The sequence below is a fragment of the Pristiophorus japonicus genome, chromosome 11, assembly GCF_044704955.1.
Source record: "Pristiophorus japonicus isolate sPriJap1 chromosome 11, sPriJap1.hap1, whole genome shotgun sequence".
Taxonomy (NCBI): Eukaryota; Metazoa; Chordata; class Chondrichthyes; family Pristiophoridae; genus Pristiophorus; species Pristiophorus japonicus.
Genome location: NC_091987.1, coordinates 111,536,280 through 111,556,700, shown reverse-complemented (window position 1 = coordinate 111,556,700; position 20,421 = coordinate 111,536,280).

Here is a 20,421-nt window from a genome sequence, read left to right as displayed (position 1 = left end):
TTTTATATGAAAAGTCCTCCGATTTACAACATGGCGTCCATACTGCTGGGTTAAGTTCAGGTGAGAGCAACTTTTTCTCAGCGTTTGTTTTGGCGAGCAATATTTTCGGCAATATGTGGGCGAGATGCCGAAAGTAACGCTCGGCGATATTATGGGCGTTAGTTGGCATTTTTCTGATGGTTACGGCAGAAAAAAATGAGCGGGCAGTATTATTAATTCTCGGCGTTAACTAAATGCTGAAAGTAATACTGGGCGATAAGTGAGCGATAAATAGGCGTAAGTTTCCATTTTTTTCCTAAGTGGGTGATATCTGGACATTATACATCTCAGCATTAAAATGGACGTTAAGTGGGCGGTAGCGATGCAAAACTTATGGAAAGTCTAGCCCCATGAGTGCATTCTGAACTTCCATACGAGCAACCATTGACTCTATTGCAGCAGCAAGCCACAATGGAGGCTGCCACATCTCCCACGACACGAGTCATGAGGTCTGGATCTGCACGGTCTCTCTGGGAGTCCACTATCGTCTGCACATTGGCAATGATGGTCTCCATGATGTGCGCAGAGCTGTCTACAATGCGAGAGACAGACTCCTCCATGCTCCTTACCACTTCTGATAGGCTCTAGGACACTCTTGCCATTGCACCTATGATGTCAGAGTGCATGGCCATTACCCTTTGTGCGTACGCCTCCCCATCGAGGTCCTCATCTGAGTCCAATGCAGCAGAACTTGTGCGCGAACTCACCCTCCAGCGAGATGGCTCCCAAGTTTCCCTTTCCCCATGACCTTGTTACAACCCAGTAAGCCCTGGTACATCACCCAGTGCGACCCCTGTACTAAACTAACCTCTAAGAACACGTAGTGCCAGTATCTGAGCTGGTTCCTGCGGATGAGAGAAGCAGTGACGCAGTGCTTGGCTCCTCCTCCTTCTCCCCCTCCTCATCCTCATCCCCCTCTTTTTCTTCCTTGTGACTCAGTTGAGAGGGCTCAGGCACAGACTGCTCACCTGCTATATGTTTATCTGAAAGCATAAGTGGCATAAGAGTCACGTTAAGGTAAGGGCAGGGGGCAGGAATGGAGCAAGGAAGGCAGATCGAATGAGCAGCTGGAAAATAATACAGCCTTATGGTTTAACAGCGAAGTGGAATGAGAAGACGGAATAAAGATACCGTTGATGCCCCCAGCAGACTCAACGTTTCCGCCGGCCACAGCAGCCACCTGCGGCCCAATGAGCAGCATCACTCGCTCCTCCAGGTCAGAAAGATGATGCAGTTCAGCTTCTCCCCTCCAGTATGCTGTTGCTCCCTTCTGTTCTGTGCCATCTTGGTCTTCAAAATAAAGAAACCTGTGTGAGTAAGAGTCCAGTTATGTATGTGGAAGATATGCCTGCCATGGTTAAATAGCTGTGAATGTAGGCAAGGCATGAAGTGAGGATGTGACTGTGAGTAGGTACAGATGGTTGGTGGTTGCCTGCTGGATTCATTGCCAGTTTGCAGAGTGTGCACAGACAGAGGTTCAGAGGCTGGTATGTAAAAGTTGTGCAAATATGTTCTCACCTTGACCATCTGACTGAGGTTGTTGAATTTCTTCTGGCACTGTGTTAGGCTTCTGTTGACCACGGTGCTGGCCGACACCTCCACAGCCACCTCTGCCTACATGGTCCTAAAAACCTGCAGTGTTGGCCTTCTCCCAGATGAAGGGAATAGTACATCCCTCCTTCTCTTCACTGCCCCCACCAATGTCTCCAATGCAGGTCATTGAACTGAGTTGCCTTTCGAAGAGGATTTGGAACAATCATCTCAAAACCTCCTTCCAGAACTCAGTGAAGTCCAGCAATGATGAAAATGACCAGGTGTTGTCTGAAACAACATCCCCTTTAAGAACTGGAATGAGCAGGAGGCTGATTATCGCTGCATGAAAGCCAGTTGAAATTGGATGCAGCTCTGGTAATAGCGCCCCTGCAGCACCCCACTGAGACCATTAGTGTCTCAGATGCTGTCTCCTTTCATTTCTGAAGCAAAGGTGCCCAATTTCCTACAATTTTGCAGCCCAGCTCGCTAAATGTTCAAACAGACAAAACTTAACGCCCCAAATGTGGCATTACCGAATTTTGCCCCCTAGAAATTTTAAATATGGTATAAATATATACTGAGGCAAAGTGCTCTTTTATCCTTAGTGTTCTACTTCCAGACAGGCACCTGCTAACTATAGTAAGTGGGAAAGAGCAGCAGTCAGAGGTCAACTTCCCATATTCCCAAAAGAGAGAAAAAGTATTGTGAAAAATATAGGAGGCCTTTGCTTGTGAAAAATGCTATGGTAGATCAGCAAATTTCATGTACAAATGCTTAATACACTTTACTACATTCCTGTGTCCTATTGTTACACCTTTAAATAAGCAGGTTAATAGCCATGTTAAAATAGCACATACAAGAATGCAGTTAGATCACATTAAGTATTTGTACATGTAATTTGCTGGTCAAAAATTTGACCCTTTTAATTAGCAAAGTTTACATATGAATGCTTAATATGCTCAAATTATACCTTCCAACCCTGTATTTTAAAACAAGAGCTTTCACAACATCAGATATTCTGGCTGGACTTTTCTGAGGGCCATGCAGGCACGATTGGAGCCGAGTCAAATGGGAAATTTGAAATAAGTTGGAGCAGGTCGGGAACCCACCGTCATCCCGTCCCCACGTACCTTTCCCTCGACCCGAACATAGAAACATAGAAAATAGGTGCAGGATTTGGCCATTCGGCCCTTCGATCCTGCACCGCCATTCAATGAGTTCATGGCTGAACATGCAACTTCAGTACCCCATTCCTGCTTTCTCGCCATACCCCTTGTTCCCCCGAGTAGTAAGGACGACATTTAACTTCTTTTTGAATATAGTTAGTGAATTGGCCTCAACAACTTTCTGTGGTAGAGAATTCCACAGGTTCACCACTCTCTGGGTGAAGAAGTTTCTCCTCATCTCGGTCCTAAATGGCTTACCTCTTATCCTTAGACTGTGATCCCTGGTTCTGGACTTCCCCAACATTGGTAACATTCTTCCTGCATCTAACCTGTCTCAACCCGTCAGAATTTTAAACGTTACTATGCGATCCCCTCTCATTCTTCTGAACTCCAGTGAATACAAGCCCAGTTGATCCAGTCTTTCTTGATATGTCAGTCCCACCATCCCGGGAATCAGTCTGGTGAATCTTCGCTGCACTCCCTCAATAGCAAGAATGTCCTTCCTCAAGTTAGGAGACCAAAACTGTGCACAATACTCCAGGTGTGGCCTCACCAAGGCCCTGTACAACTGTAGCAACACCTCCCTGCCCCTGTACTCAAATCCCCTCGCTATGAAGGCCAACATGCCATTTGCTTTCTTAACCGCCTGCTGTACCTGCATGCCAACATTCAATGACTGATGTACCATGACACCCAGATCTCGTTGTACCTCCCCTTTTCCTAATCTGTCACCATTCAGATAATAGTCTGTCTCTCTGTTTTTGCCACCAAAGTGGATAACCTCACATTTATCCACATTGTACTTCATCTGCCATGCATTTGCCCACTCACCTAACCTATCCAAGTCACTCTGCAGCCTCATAGCATCCTCCTCGCAGCTCACACTGCCACCCAACTTAGTGTCATCCGCAAATTTGGAGATATTACATTTAACCCCCTCGTCTAAATCATTAATGTACAATGTAAACAGCTGGGGCCCCAGCACAGAATCTTGCGGTACCCCACTAGTCACTGCCTGCCATTCTGAAAAGTCCCCATTTACTCCTACTCTTTGCTTCCTGTCTGCCAACCAGTTCTCAATCCATGTCAGCACACTACCCCCAATCCCTTGTGCTTTAACTTTGCACATTAATCTCTTGTGTGGGACCTTGTCAAAAGCCTTCTGAAAGTCCAAATACACCACATCAACTGGTTCTCCCTTGTCCACTCGACTGGAAACATCCTCAAAAAATTCCAGAAGATTTGTCAAGCATGATTTCCCTTTCACAAATCCATGCTGACTTGGACCTATCATGTCACCTCTTTCCAAATGCACTGCTATGACATCCTTAATAATTGATTCCATCATTTTACCCACTACGGATATCAGGCTGACCGGTCTATAATCCCCTGTTTTCTCTCTCCCTCCTTTTTTAAAAAGTGGGGTTACATTGGCTACCCTCCACTCCATAGGAACTGATCCAGAGTCTATGCTATGTTGGAAAATGACTGTCAATGCATCCGCTATTTCCAAGGCCACCTCCTTAAGCACTCTGGGATGCAGTCCATCAGGCCCTGGGGATTTATCGGCCTTCAATCCCATCAATTTCCCCAACACAATTTCCCGACTAATAAGAATTTCCCTCAGTTCCTCTTTCTTACTAGACCCTCTGACCCCTTTTATATCCGGAAGGTTGTTTGTGTCCTCCTTAGTGAATAGCGAACCAAAGTACTTGTTCAATTGTTTTGCCATTTCTTTGTTCCCCGTTATGACTTCCCCTGATTCTAACTGCAGGGGACCTACATTTGTCTTTACTAACCTTTTTCTCTTTACATATCTATAGAAGCTTTTGCAGTCAGTCTTAATGTTCCCTGCAAGCTTCCCCTCGTACTCTATTTTCCCTGCCCTAATCAAACCTTTTGTCCTCCTCTGCTGAGTTCTAAATTTCTCCCAGTCCCCAGGTTCGCTGCTATTTCTGGCCAATTTGTATGCCACTTCCTTGGCTTTAATACTGTCCCTGATTTTCCTTGACAGCCACGGTTGAGCCACCTTCCCTTTTTTATTTTTATGCCAGGGATGTACAATTGTTGTAGTTCATCCATGCAGTCTCTAAATGTCTGCCATTGCCCATCCACTGTCAACCCCTTAAGTATCATTCGCCAATCTATCCTAGCCAATTCACGCCTCATACCTTCAAAGTTACATAGAAACATAGAAAAAAGGTGCAGGAGCAGGCCATTCAGCCCTTCTAGCCTGCACCGCCATTCAATGAGTTCATGGCTGAACATGCAACTTCAGTACCCCCTTCCTGCTTTCACGCCATACCCCTTGATACCCCGAGTAGTAAGGACTTCATCTAATTCCCTTTTGAATATATTTAGTGAATTGGCCTCAACTACTTTCTGTGGTAGAGAATTCCACAGGTTCACCACTCTCTGGGTGAAGAAGTTTCTCCTTATCTCGGTCCTAAATGGCTTACCCCTTATCCTTAGACTGTGACCTCTGGTTCTGGACTTCCCCAACATTGGGAACATTTTTCCTGTATCCAACCTGTCCAAACCTGTCAGAATTTTAAACGTTACTATGCGATCCCCTCTCATTCTTCTGAACTCCAGTGAATACAAGCCCAGTTGATCCAGTCTTTCTTGATAGGTCAGTCCCACCATCCCGGGAATCAGTCTGGTGAATCTTCGCTGCACTCCCTCAATAGCAAGAATGTCCTTCCTCAAGTTAGGAGACCAAAACTGTACACAATACTCCAGGTGTGGCCTCACCAAGGCCCTGTACAACTTTAGCAACACCTCCCTGCCCCTGTACTCAAATCCCCTCGCTATGAAGGCCAACATGCCATTTGCTTTCTTAACCGCCTGCTGTACCTGCATGCCAACCTTCAATGACTGATGTACCATGACACCCAGGTCTCGTTGCACCTTCCCTTTTCCTAATCTGTCACCATTCAGATAATAGTCTGTCTCTCTGTATTTACCACCAAAGTGGATAACCTCACATTTATCCACATTATACTTCATCTGCCATGCATTTGCCCACTCACCTAACCTATCCAAGTCACTCTGCAGCCTCATAGCATCCTCCTCGCAGCTCACACTGCTACCCAACTTAGTGTCATCCGCAAATTTGGAGATACTACATTTAATCCCCTCGTCTAAATCATTAATGTACAATGTAAACAGCTGGGGCCCCAGCACAGAACCCTGCGGTACCCCACTAGTCACTGCCTGCCATTCCGAAAAGTACCCATTTACTCCTACTCTTTGCTTCCTGTCTGACAACCAGTTCTCAATCCAAGTCAGCACACTACCCCCAATCCCATGTGCTTTAACTTTGCACATTAATCTCCTGTGTGGGACCTTGTCGAAAGCCTTCTGAAAGTCCAAATATACCACATCAACTGGTACTCCTTCATCCACTTTATTGGAAACATCCTCAAAAAATTCCAGAAGATTTGTCAAGCATGATCTCCCTTTCACAAATCCATGCTGACTTGGACCTATCATGTCACCATTTTCCAAATGCGCTGCTATGACATCCTTAATAATTGATTCCATCATTTTACCCACTACTGAGGTCAGGCTGACCGGTCTATAATTCCCTGCTTTCTCTCTCCCTCCTTTTTTAAAAAGTGGGGTTACATTGGCTACCCTCCACTCGATAGGAACTGATCCAGAGTCAATGGAATGTTGGAAAATGACTGTCAATGCATCCGCTATTTCCAAGGCCACCTCCTTAAGTACTCTGGGATGCAGTCCATCAGGCCATGGGGATTTATCGGCCTTCAATCCCATCAATTTCCCCAACACAATTTCCCGACTAATAAAGATTTCCCTCAGTTCCTCCTCCTTACTAGACCCTCTGACCACTTTTATATCCGGAAGGTTGTTTGTGTCCTCCTTAGTGAATACTGAACCAAAGTACTTGTTCAATTGGTCTGCCATTTCTTTGTTCCCCGTTATGACTTCCCCTGATTCTGACTGCAGGGGACCTACGTTTGTCTTTACTAACCTTTTTCTCTTTACATATCTATAGAAACTTTTGCAATCCGCCTTAATGTTCCCTGCAAGCTTCTTCTCATACTCCATTTTCCCTGCCCTAATCAAACCCTTTGTCCTCCTCTGCTGAGTTCTAAATTTCTCCCAGTCCCCAGGTTCGCTGCTATTTCAGGCCAATTTGTATGCCATTTCCTTGGCTTTAATACTATCCCTGATTTCCCTAGATAGCCACGGTTGAGCCACCTTCCCTTTTTTATTTTTACGCCAGACAGGAATGTACAATTGTTGTAATTCATCCATGCGGTCTCTAAATGTCTGCCATTGCCCATCCACAGTCAACCCCTTAAGTATCATTAGCCAATCTATCTTCGCCAATTCATGCCTCATACCTTCAAAGTTACCCTTCTTTAAGTTCTGGACCATGGTCTCTGAATTAACTGTTTCATTCTCCATCCTAATGCAGAATTCCACCATATTATGGTCACTCTTCCCCAAGGGGCCTCGCACAACGAGATTGCTAATTAATCCTCTCTCATTACACAACACCCAGTCTAAGATGGCCTCCCCCCTAATTGGTTCCTCGACATATTGGTCTAGAAAACCATCCCTTATGCACTCCAGGAAATCCTCCTCCATCGTATTGCTTCCAGTTTGGCTGGCCCAATCTATGTGCATATTAAAGTCACCCATTATAACTGCTGCACCTTTATTGCATGCACTCCTAATTTCCTGTTTGATGCCCTCCCCAACATCACTACTACTGTTTGGAGGTCTGTACACAACTCCCACTAATGTTTTTTGCCCTTTGGTGTTCTGCAGCTCTACCCATATAGATTCCACATCATCCAAGCTAATGTCTTTCCTAACTATTGCATTAATCTCCTCTTTAACCAGCAATGCTACCCCATCTCCTTTTCCTTTTATTCTATCCTTCCTGAATGTTGAATACCCTTGGATGTTGAGTTCCCAGCCCTGATCATCCTGGAGCCACGTCTCTGTAATCCCAATCACATCATATCTGTTAACATCTATTTGCACAGTTAATTCATCCACCTTATTACGGATACACCTTGCATTAAGACACAAAGCCTTCAGGCTTGTTTTTTTTTAACACCCTTTGTTGTTTTAGAATTATGATGTAGTGTGGCCCTTTTTGTTTCTTGCCTTTATTTACACGGCCTTCCACTATTGCTTTTTACCTTTCTACCATCTGTTTCTGACTCCATATTACTTCGCCCTGTCTCACTGCATAGGTTCCCATCCCCCTGCCATATTAGTTTAAACACTCCCGAACTGCATGAGCAAATGTTACCCCTAGGATATCAGTTCCAGTCCTGACCAAGTGCAGACCGTCCCTTTTGTACGGGTCCCACTTCCCCCAGAACTGGTTCCAATGTCCCAGAAATTTGAATCCCTCCCTCTTGCACCACTGCTCAAGCCACATATTTATTCTAACTATCCTGCTCCCTCTATTCTGATTAGCACGTGGCATTGGTATCAATCCAGAGATTACTACTTTTGAGGTCCTACTTTTTATTTTAACTCCTAGCTCCCTAAATTCTGCTTGTTGGAGCTCTTCCCGCTTCTTACCTATATCGTTGGTACCTACATGTACCACGACAACTGGCTGTTCACCCTCCCTCTCCAGAATGCTCTGCAGCTGCTCCGAGACACCCTTGACCCTTGCACCAGGGAGGTAACATACCATCCGGCAGAGGTGGACGACCTAATTTAAATGATTATCAGCTTTTTCTCAGATCCTTAAACTCCTTTTTCAGCCTACCTTCCAAATTTCCCTGCATGACCACAGGTTTCACGCAGCTCAGGAATCACGTCTGTCAACCTGAGGCGGGAGTTTAATGGCCATTGCTCCAGGTGATTAGATGACATAATGAATTGGACTATAAAAGCTCCCACCTCACAGCTGGTCACTTTCCTCAGGCAGAAGATGTTGCTGGCTGCATTCCCAGCACTGATTTACCTTTCTACAGGCTGCAAGTGTTTGCAGCAAAGTCGCCATCCAGTTTCAACTCATTGGTACAACCTATCACACCATTGACAGATTGTTTCTCTCATCGCTACTTGACCAGCCATCTATTCCATCTACATGAATGCCGTTTATACTGTCTCATCCTGGTCCTCAGAATCAAACCACGATGAGCCCAAAAACCAGCAGCAACAGGCACACCAGCAGCACCAACAACAACACCACCAACCTTCTCCTCATCCACCTGATGCTGCACAGGACAGAGGGCATCAATATAGGGCTGCTCCATGTTGGAGGCGATACCCCCAACACAGAGTATACAGGCAGAGGATGAGCTTCCTCAACATGACTGAGCAGCAGTGCCAAAGGAGACTCAGGCTATCGCGCCAGTTCATCGCAGAGATTTGCACATTGCTGGAGTAAAACCTGCAGCACAGAAGAATGGGTGGACATGCCTTACCGATGGCTGTCAAAGCCACCAGCGCCATCAACTTTTTCGCCTCAGTCTCCTTCCAGGGATCTGCAGCAGACATTTGCGGCATCTTGCAGTCAGCCACCCACTGATGCATCACACAGGTCACCGATGCCATGTTTGACAAGTCAGTCAATTATATAAACTTTGCCAGTGATAAGGCCAATGTTACTGAGCGGGCGCTTGGCTTTGCCGCTCTGGCTGTATTACACGGGTGCAGGGCATCATCGCCTTTAGGGAACCCCATCATCACCCAGGAGTCTTTGTCAACCACAAGGGCTTCCACTCCCTCGATGTGCAGCTGTCTGCACCATAGGAAGATCATCATACCTGTGGCAGAAAAAATCAAAGAGCAAGTTATTATATAAATGGAGAAAGATTGCAAAATGCTGCAGTACAGTGGGACCTGGGGGTACTTGTACATGAAACACAAAAGGTTAGTATACAAGTACAGCAAGTGATCAGGAAGGTCAATGGAATCTTGGCCTTTATTGCAAAGGGGATGGAGTATAAAAGAAACAAAGTCTTGTTACAGCTGTACAGGATATTGGTAAGGCCACACCTGGAATACTGCGTGCAGTTTTGGTTTCCATATTTACAAAAGGATATACTTGCTGTGGAGGCAGTTCAGAGAAGGTTCACAAAGTTGATTCCGGGGATGAGGGGGTTGACTTATGAGGAAAGGTTGAGTAGGTTGAGCCTCTACTCATTGGAATTCAGAAGAATGAGAGGTGATCTTATCGAAAGTATAAGATTATGAGGCGCCTTGACAAAGTGGATGCAGAGAGGATGTTTCCACTGATGGGGGAGACTAGAACTAGAGGGCACGATCTTAGAATAAGGGTCCGCCCATTTAAAACAGAGATGAGGAGAAATTTCTTCTCTCAGAGGGTTGTGGATCTGTGGAATTTGCTGCCTCAGAGAGCTGTGGAAGCTGGGACATTGAATAAATTTAAGACAGTAATAGACAGTTTCTTAAATGATAATGGAATAAGGGGTTATGGGGAGCAGGCGGGGAAGTGGAGCTGAGTCCATGATCAGATCAGCCATGATCGTATTGAATGGCGGAGCAAGCTTGAGGGGCCTTATGACCTAATCCTGCTCCTACTTCTTATGTTCTTAAGTGTGCGATATATTTCCTGACAGCTGCCATGACATTTTTTGTCCTACGTCAGTCCACCCTCACTCAGCTCTTCACTCCTCCAAACAGACTTCCCAGCTGGCTACTTGGAGATAAGGGCTATTCACTGATGACGTAGGTCATGGCATCCTTGAGGAGGGCATGTACTGAGGCCAAGGAGAGAGATAATGAAAACCACATTTCCACCAGATGTGTCATAGGGAAGACAATAGGCGGATTTGCGGGGTCGCTAAGCAGTTCTGCCCAGGAGCATCGAGCCGGTGTGCAACAGCATGGTGAAATTTGTTTCGAGTGGGACCCGTAGCGCCCCTTAGTGGGACCAGCTGGGATAACAAATGGTCCGAACTGGTCCAGCGGCGGTGAGGGAAACAATGATTACATGAGGTAAGTGTGATTATTTTATTTTATTTTATTTTTGCGATTTATCTTTATGTGGGTCGAATAAAGCATTGGAAATGTTTTTTGTGCTTTTTTGGCGATTTTATTTCCAGGCAAACCTCTCTTGGGGGCTCCGAGACTCTTTAGCAATGGATTTTCAGTAGCTCAGCTGGCCTAGCACCTTAAGAGAGGTGTGGAATGCCTCCCTTAGCGCTCCATCCCATTCTCAAGGCCCAACTGCTGAATTTTGTGGTAGCAGACCCAAACCATTTCCCGGCGCAACCTTTATCGCCTCACCGCTATTAACATCCGGAAAAGCCTCCAACCGAAATTCCAGCCCATTGTGCTTCTAAGAGTGGCGGATTAGCTGCTCCATGCAGGTGACCATCCTTTCCATGGAAGAGCTTACAGTCGCCATCGTCTGCGACATGGTGGTGCTCGTGTTGGAAATGGACTCCTCCATTCTCTGAATATTTGCAGACATTGCGCTCGCAAAACCTGTCTGAGACCCCAGCACTTCTTCCAACACCGCAAGGATTGCCCGCTTGCTGGATGGCCCCTAATGCTCAGCATCTGTATGTAGCTGAGCAGAGCAAGGAGCATCCTGCGCCCTCCGGCGAGGACTCTCCACAGTCTCCACCATCTACTCTTGCTCACTTGTGAGTTGTGAGACACCAGGTGACAACACTATTCTATCTCGTGTGGCAACCGTCGGGATGTGCGTATCTGCGCTGGTGCTGGGTGCACTCTTGTCTGGTGACGGTGCGACCTCAAAGACTGGAGGCTCCTCTGAGGAGTCATTTTCCTCTTCCTCCTGGACAGTGGGGGGGGAGGGAGTGCCTCTGTGGGAGAGTAAAGTGATGAGTTAGATATGTCATATGAAGAATGACCATTCTGACATGATGACCCTTCAGTGGCTGCTGACATTAGTCCTCATATAAGTTACTGCTGTATGTCATGTAGCTGTATGAGATATAATTCTGTCACCAGGTTGCTGAGATGTTTCCTTCTCTCTGTCTGCCACTTCCAGCTGCTCGGCAACTCCCAATACTTCTAACGCAACCTCCTTTACTGTTGTGAGGGTGGAAATGATGAAACATGGAAACATAGAAACTTAGAAAATAGGTGCAGGAGTAGGCCATTCGGCCCTTCGAGCCTGCACCACCATTCAATAAGATCATGGCTGATCTTTCACCTCAGTACCTCTTTCCTGCTTTCTCCCCATACCCCTTGATCACTTTAGCCGTAAGGGCCACATCTCACTCCCTCTTGAATATATCCAACGAACTGGCATCAACAACTCTCTGCGGTAGGGAATTCCACAGGTTAACAACTCTCTGAGTGAAGAAGTTTCTCCTCATCTCAGTCCTAAATGGCTTACCCCTTATCCTTAGACTGTGTCCCCTGGTTCTGGACTTCTCCAACATCGGGAACATTCTTCCTACATCTAACCTGTCCAGTTCGTCACAATTTTATATATTTCTATGAGATCCCCTCTCAACCTTCTAAACTATAATGAATAAAGGCCCAGTTGATCCAGTCTCTCCTCATATGTCAGATCAGCCATCCCGGGAATCAGCCTGATGAACCTTCGATGCACTCCCTCAATAGCAAGAACGTCCTTCCTCAGATTAGGAGAGCAAAACTGAACACAATATTCCAGGTGAGGCCTCACCAAGGCCCTGTACAACTGCAGTAAGACCTCCCTGCTCCTATACTCAAAACCCCTAGCTATGAAGGCCAACATGCCATTTGCCTTCTTCACCACCTGCTGTACCTGCATGCCAACCTTCAACGACTGATGTACCATGACACCCAGGTCTCGTTGCACCTCCCCTTTTCCTAATCTGCCGCCATTCAGATAATATTCTGCCTTCCTGTTTTTGCCCACAAATTGGATAACCTCACACTTATCCACATTATACTGCATCTGCCATGCATTAGTCCACTCACCTAACCTGTCCAAGTCACCCTGCAGCCTCTTAGCGTCCTCCTCGCAGCTCACAACGCCATCCAGTTTAGTGTCATCTGCAAACTTGGAGATATTACACTCAATTCCTTCATCTAAATCATTAATGTATATTGTAAATAGCTGGGGTCCCAGCACTGAGCCCTGCAGCACCCCACTAGTCACTGCCTGCCATTCTGAAAAGGACCCATTTATCCCGACTCTCCGCTTCCTGTCTATCCACGTCAGTACATTACCCCCAATATCATGTGCTTTAATTTTGCACACCAATCTCTTGTGTGGGACCTTGTCAAAAGCCTTTTGAAAGTCCAAATACACCACATCCACTGGTTCTCCCCTGTCCACTCTAGCAGTTACATCCTCAAAAAATTCCAGAAGATTCGTCAAGCATGATTTCCCTTTCATAAATCCATGTTGACTTGGACCGATCCTGTCACTGCTTTCCAAATGCGCTGTTATTTCATCTTTGATAATCGATTCCAACATTTTTCCCACGACTGATGTCAGGCTAACCGGTCTATAATTACCTGTTTTCTCTCTCCCTCCTTTTTTAAACAGTGGTGTTACATTAGCTACCCTCCAATCCATAGGAACTGATCCAGAGTCGATAGACTGTTAGAAAATGATCACCGATGCATCCACTATTGCTAGGGCCACTTCCTTAAGTACGCTGGGATGCAGACCATCAGGCCCCGGGGATTTATTGGCCTTCAATCCCATCAATTTCCCTAACACAATTTCCCGCCTAATAAGGATATCCTTCAGTTCCTCCTTCTCACTAGACCCTCGGTCCCCACTACTTCTGGAAGGTTATTTGTGTCTTCCTTCGTGAAGATAGAACCAAAGTATTTATTCAACTGGTCTGCCATTTGTTTGTTCCCCCTTATAAATTCACCTGAATCTGACTGCAAGGGACCTACGTTTGTCTTCACTAATCTTTTTCTCTTCACATAGCTATAGAAGCTTTTACAGTCAGTTTTTATGTTCCAGTCAAGCTTCTTCTCATACTCTATTTTTCCCCTCCTAATTAAACCCATTGTCCTCCTCCAGTTCTCTCCCTCTCATTGTGTGCTCTCTTTTTCTGGAAGGGGGGAAAGAAGAGAAGGCTGAGTGAGAGTGATGGAATGAGTGTAAAGATTGGACGGGTTACATCTTTAGAGTGAGACTATGCTGGAATAGGGTGGCAATGCCAAGTAGCCTCTTTGCGTGTTGTTAGTTGGTATGATTGCATTAGGATGAGGGTGAGTATGAGGGGTGGTTAGTGAGATGGGGATGTGATAATCTAGAAAGAGAGCAGGAAGGATGGATGTGCAAGGTATGTTGGTGTGAGTAAGATGTGCAGGAGTAGGGTTGGGAAGGCAGAGTGATGGGGATGTGATGAGAGGCACAGCAGGATGAAGTTGCGTGTGGCTTTATACTCACATACTCACATTTCCTGGTCTAATGAGATAATTGAAACATTTCCGGCATTGTACCCAGGTCCTCCTGACCACATCCTTGCTGTTCACCTCCTCTGCTATTTGAAGCCAGGTTCTTTTGGTCTCCTCGGGAGGTCCAGTGACTGCACTATCCTAGACTGCTGGACTCCTTCCGCTCCCCGGCCTGCTCCGATGATGCTCGCAGGCCGGGGGCCACTCCGTACCACTCCAGGGAGAAGCACGTGCTGGAGCAGGAGAGCAACGGCAGTGACCAAGGTCCAGGACAGTGATTGGAGCGTGGGCAGGTACATCAGGAGCGGCGAGAGACTCTAGAGGGACGTAATCGGGGCCCAGGAGAGGCGTGAGTTCGGGGCCCAGAAGAGGCGAGGGCCCAGGGGCAGCACGGGCCAGCCCACACGGCAATATGTGTGCACACTCTGTCCGTGCAGCAGAGCAGGTCTCCAGTCGTCTTGGTTAATCCTTGTTACTGGACCAAGACCTAGCTCTGTCAAGCCCATGTGATGGCTGGTGTGCAACATTAAAAAAATCCAAGCACAGGCATCTTCCACCCTTCAAGATTTAGTTCGGACCTGGAATTTTAGGTCCATCATTGAAACACCTGTGAACTTTTTGACGTGGAAGCAAGTCATCCTCAGTTCGAGGGACTGCCTAAGATGATGTTGACGATGAGTATCCTAGATGAACCTTCAAATGTAATGTGGTCATGGCTCCCTTAAATAGGCCGCATTAGCGCTAAGTCCATTTCTGCAGCGGGATGGAAGCAAAAAACTGGGTCGCGACCCATCACGCCAACTGCCCGCACTCGACCCACCCTGGTTAAAACAATTCCGGCCTATTTCTCAATTTAACTCAGTCACAGACCATGAGCTGAGGTTCCAGGGAAGGCTTTTTTTTGCTCCCATTTTTAATAACTTTCTTAGCCTCTTTAAGTTCTAATTCACTACATACCATCCTCCAGTTGAGAATGTGGGTATCTTCTCCTATGCCTGATAACTGTTTTTCTTTGTGGAAGTACAAGATTAGGAGCTGAAAGCAGCTCTTAGACAAGGCCAAGGGCAGCATACTAACCATGCTGCAAAGAATTGTTGCAGAATTAGGTGACACTGCGGGTTGGCATGACAACCAGGTGGGAAGTCATGTTCAAATCAGCTGCTGTACGTGCATGTGATTTCAATGAAAGAGGACTTGGAATCTCCAGCTCTCTGGATCAAAGTACTTGACACCTTAAGATTGGGTGTGACCTGAAAACCCAGACATGGCCTGCCCCGTTAAAAACATGTTTTATTTAACTATGATTGTCTGGCCAAACAATGGACAGATAGCAGCAATGATGGTGAAGGGTGGAAAGGAGACCCCCACATTAGGCCAGAGACACAAGAACTAAGGGCTGAGGATGCAGAGGTAGGGTTGAGCAAAGCACTTGGTGATTTGTATATCAGGAAAAGGATCTTCAAATCAACGTGTTAGGGGAGAGGGAGCTAATGGAGGTTGGCAAGGATAAGGAGTTATTGCGAGATGCACTAGAATTCTGGATGAGTTGGGCTGTGTAATGTGGGGCTCTGGAGGCCAATGAGGAAAGCCTTAGAGAAATCAAACCTTGAAGCTACAAAAGGTGCAGATGAGATTTTCAGTGGTTGAAGGAGTGAGGTATGAACTGAGATGGGTAATATTAGAGATGGAAACAGATGGTTTTGGTGATAGACTAGATGTGGAGTTGAACCACAGCTCACAGTTAAACAGGATACTAATGGAATCCCAAAAAGTTAGTTTGCAGGTACAGCAGGTAATCAGGAAGGCGATTGGAATGTTGGCCTTCATTGCGAGAGGGATGGAATACAAAAGCAGGGAGGTTCTGCTGCAACTGTACAGGGTATTGGTGAGGCCGCACCTGGAGTACTGCATGCAGTTTTGGTCACCTTACTTAAGGAAGGATATACTAGCTTTGGAGGGGGTACAGAGACGATTCACTAGGCTGATTCCGGAGATGAGGGGATTACCTTATGATGATAGATTGAGTAGACTGGGTCTTTACTCGTTGGAGTTCAGAAGGATGAGGGGAGATCTTATCGAAACATTTAAAATAATGAAAGGGATAGACAAGATTGAGGCAGAGAGGTTGTTTCCACTAGTCGGGGAGGATAGAACTAGGGGGCACAGCCTCAAAATACGGGGGAGCCAATTTAAAACCGAGTTGAGAAGGAATTTCTTCTCCCAGAGGGTTGTGAATCTGTGGAATTCTCTGCCCAAGGAAGCAGTTGAGACTAGCTCATTGAATGTATTCAAATCACAGATAGATAGATGTTTAACCAATCAGGGAATTAAGGGTTATGGGGAGCGGGCGGGTAAGTGGAGCTGAGTCCACGGCCAGATCAGCCATGATCTTGTTGAATGGCGGAGCAGGCTCGAGGGGCTAGATGGCCTACTCCTGTTCCTAATTCTTATGTTCTTATGTTCTTATGTGCCTTGTTGGGTTGAGCCTGTTTAAACAGCTCAGTCAGGAGGATGGAATTGGCAGCTAAGATGGAAAGTGTTTAGTGGGATCCAAGCAGGATAACTGTGGTCTTGCCAATGTTAAGCCTTCAAAGTTGTGGCTCATCTACAACTTCATGCTGTAGTAATTAGGCATCACAGTTGTGGACTCAACAACGGTTGCGGAGAGATAACCTTGGGTTTTACTAGCAAACATATGGGGACTGACCCTGTTATAGACTAAAAAAAACTAGATCATTATTTTCTTGTCTGAAGATGCCAACCCAATGTTAACCAGCTATTAGTGTGTACTTCAATACACATTGGGTACTTATGAAGAAGAATTTTGTGTTGTAAATAGAATATCCACCTGTCAAATTGGAGAGATGATTTTGTTTAAAAACAATTACTATAAAAGTAGTGTATTGGCTGTGCTAATATAAAATCAGGGCACATGTCATTTATATTAGGCAGTCAGCTCGAACTTTCATGCTCATGCCAAAAACAGATCAAAACCCAAAGGACTGCAGGCAACAAAGGTACGATTTGTACATTAGAAAATCTCTCCTATCATATTTATGTTTCACCCTGGCTCTCCTCTCCTGTAACACTAACACAAGAGCTATTCTTCGCCTGCAGTACCTGACAGTCCAATAAACCAGAATACATAAGTCTGAAGATCTCTGTCCACTGATCTACTTCAGAAAGCATTATTGAGCAATCTCTGCCTGCCCTTGTCAGCCACCGTATTAACTGCCAATTCACTGTGAAAGCTCGTTTATGAATTGACGGATCTGGCAGGCTCCGTTTTCTTGCAAGTGTTTGTTAAAACTACTGACTAATGCCTGCAGTTTAAAAAAAGAATACCTCAGCAGCACAGAAGTATGTGGGTGGCAAATCTGTGAAGATTTCCCTGCTGTCAATTTATGTACAGAAATGGGATCGGAAAACTAATTTTAAAAATGCATGTGACTAATATTCATAGGAAACACTCTGCTTTCCTTGAATTATTTATATCAAAGGTCAACTGACAAGATTGAAAAGGTTTGCATAATTGTGAATAAGAGCTGTGTACGGTAATAACAGTAATTTTTCCTCGTTGAAATGTTTAACATCAATGTGATTTCCTTGCTTTCCCCACTGAAAATGGATCTTTTCCTTGGTGATGGTTGCCAAGTGGGTGTTGGCATGTAATCTCGCATATATAATGGTAGCGTCTGTGTGGACAGATTTTTAACACAAGCAATTGAGTGTGTGCCTCCCGAGCCAGCTGGATCATTGATTTGAGCAATAATGTTATTCTTTGTTTGACTGTTACCAGTAAGAGAGGGCTATTCTATTTCAATGGGCGGTGTGGGGAGGGGGGTGGAGTGGGTGGGGGGAGGAGTGGGGGTGGGGGTAAAGGTGGAGTACTGTCAACAAACCTGCTGCAACAAGTCACGAAAAACGTCATCAACAATCCTGGAGAAGTCCACGTTTGGGGATAAATACTATTCTGAAAATAAAAACACGAGTGACTAGAAATGCACAGTGTGGGCTGACAAGTGACAGGTAACATTCATACCACGCAAATGCCAGGTAGTGACCATCTGCAACAAGAGGAAGCTCAGCCTTCTCTCCATGACCTTCAACAGCACCATCATCGAGTCCCGCACCATCAATGTCTTGGTGGTCACTACTGACCAGAAGCTTAACTGGGGTCAACCATATCAGCACTGTGGTGACAAATGCATCATCATCATAGATAGTCCCTCAAAATCGAGGAAGACTTGCTTCCACTCTAAAAGTGAGTTCTCAGGTGACTGAACAATCCAATGCAGGAATTACAGTCTCTGTCACAGGTGGGACAGACAGTCGTTGAAGGAAAGGGTGGGTGGGGAGTCTGGTTTGCCACACGCTCCTTCCGCTGTCTGTGCTTGGTTTCTGCATGCTCTCGGCGATGAAACTCGAGGTGCTCAGCAACCTCCCAGATGCCCTTCCTCCACTTAGGGCGGTCTTTGGCCAGGGACTCCCAGGTGTCGGTGGGGATATTGCACTTTATCAAGGAGGCATTGAGGGTGTCCTTGAAACGTTTCCTCTGCCCACCAAGGGCTCGCTTGCCGTGTAGGAGTTCTGAGTAGAGTGCTTGTTTTTGGAGTTTCGTGTCGGGCATGCGAACAATGTAGCCCACCCAATGGCATGTGGTCAGTGCTTTGATGCTGGGGATGTTGGCTTGATCAAGAACACTGACGTTGGTGCGTCTGTCCTCCCAGTGGATTTGCAGTATTTTGCAGAGGCATCGTTGGTGGTATTTCTCCAGCGATTTGAGGTGTCTACTGTATATGGTCCACGTCTCTGAGCCATACGGGAGGGTGGGTATCACTACAGCCCTGTAGACCATAAGCTTGGTGCCAGATTTGAGGGCCTGATCTTCGAACACTCTCTTCCTCAGGTGGCCACAGGCTGCACTGGCACACTGGAGGCAGTGTTGAACCTCGTTTTCGATGTCTGCCCTTGCTGATAATAGGTTCCCGAGGTATGGAAAGTGGTCCACATTGTCCAGAGCTGCGTCATGGATCTTGATGACTGGGGGCAGTGCTGTGTGGTGGGGTCAGGTTGGTGGATGACCTTTGTCTTACAGATGTTTAGTGTAAGGCCCATGCTTTCGTACGTCTTGGTGAAGATGTTGACGATGACTTGGAGTTCAGCCTCTGAATGTGCACAGATGCAAGCATCATCCGTGTACTGTAGTTCGACAACAGAGGATGTGATGGTCTTGGATCTGGCCTGGAGGCGACGAAGGTTGAACACATTCCCACTGGTTCTGTAGTTTAGTTCCACTCCAGCGGGGAGCTTGTTGAGTGTGAGATGGAGCATTGCAGTGAGGAAGATTGAGAAGAGGATTGGCATGATGTCACAGCCCTCCTTGACCCTGGTCTGGACGTAGATTAGGTCTGTGATGGATCCACATAGAGGTAGATGTGCCAGCATTCACATGCGTAAATGCAAGCGAGTGCTGCGCGTTCCCCTGTAGAGTATTTACGTTCTACAGACGAGAGCTTGTGAGAGGCGAAGGTGATGGGGTGTTCCAGGCTGTCAATCCATTGCGAGAGCACAGCACCCAAGGTGGTGTCTGATGCATTCCTGGTGACATACGTAGTGGCATTCCGATCAAAGTGCGCGAGGATAGGAGAGGATGTGATTTTCTCCTTAAGCGTGGTGAATGTCTGAGCCTGGGAAACTGTCCATTCCCAAGGGACGTCCTTCCGCATCAACTTGCGAAGTGGTTCAACAATGTGCCCATAGTGCAGGACGAACTTCAGATAGAAGTTGCAAGTGCTGAGGAATGATGAAAGTTCTTTGATGTGGGTAGCCTCCTGCATTCGCTGGATCGCGTCAATGTTGTCAAACGTCGGCTTGACACCTGGTGCTGTGACTCTGTAGCCCAGGACGTTTATTTCTCGAGCAGCGAATATACACTTATCGGCATTAAGTGTAATATTATGTGTCGCAAGTCTAGCCATAACTGCGTGAAGTCGCTGGTCATGTTTTTCCATTGTCCGTCCATGGACGACGATATCATCAAGCAGATTGAGGGCTCCCTCTATGCCAGCTAGCATAGTAGTGACAATCTTCTGAAATGCACTTGATGCAGAAGATAGTCCATAGGGCATGTGTCGATACTGATACAAACCATCATGCATCGTGAATGTCGTGAGTGGTTTGCTGTCCGATGCTTGGGGTATTTGCAGGTAACTGCGGCGCATGTTGAGTTTCGTAAAAAGCCATGGAATTCTGAAGACAGTTCGTCGATGGGAGGTAGAGGGTACTTGTCGGGGATGATGGCCTTGTTGACCTCTTT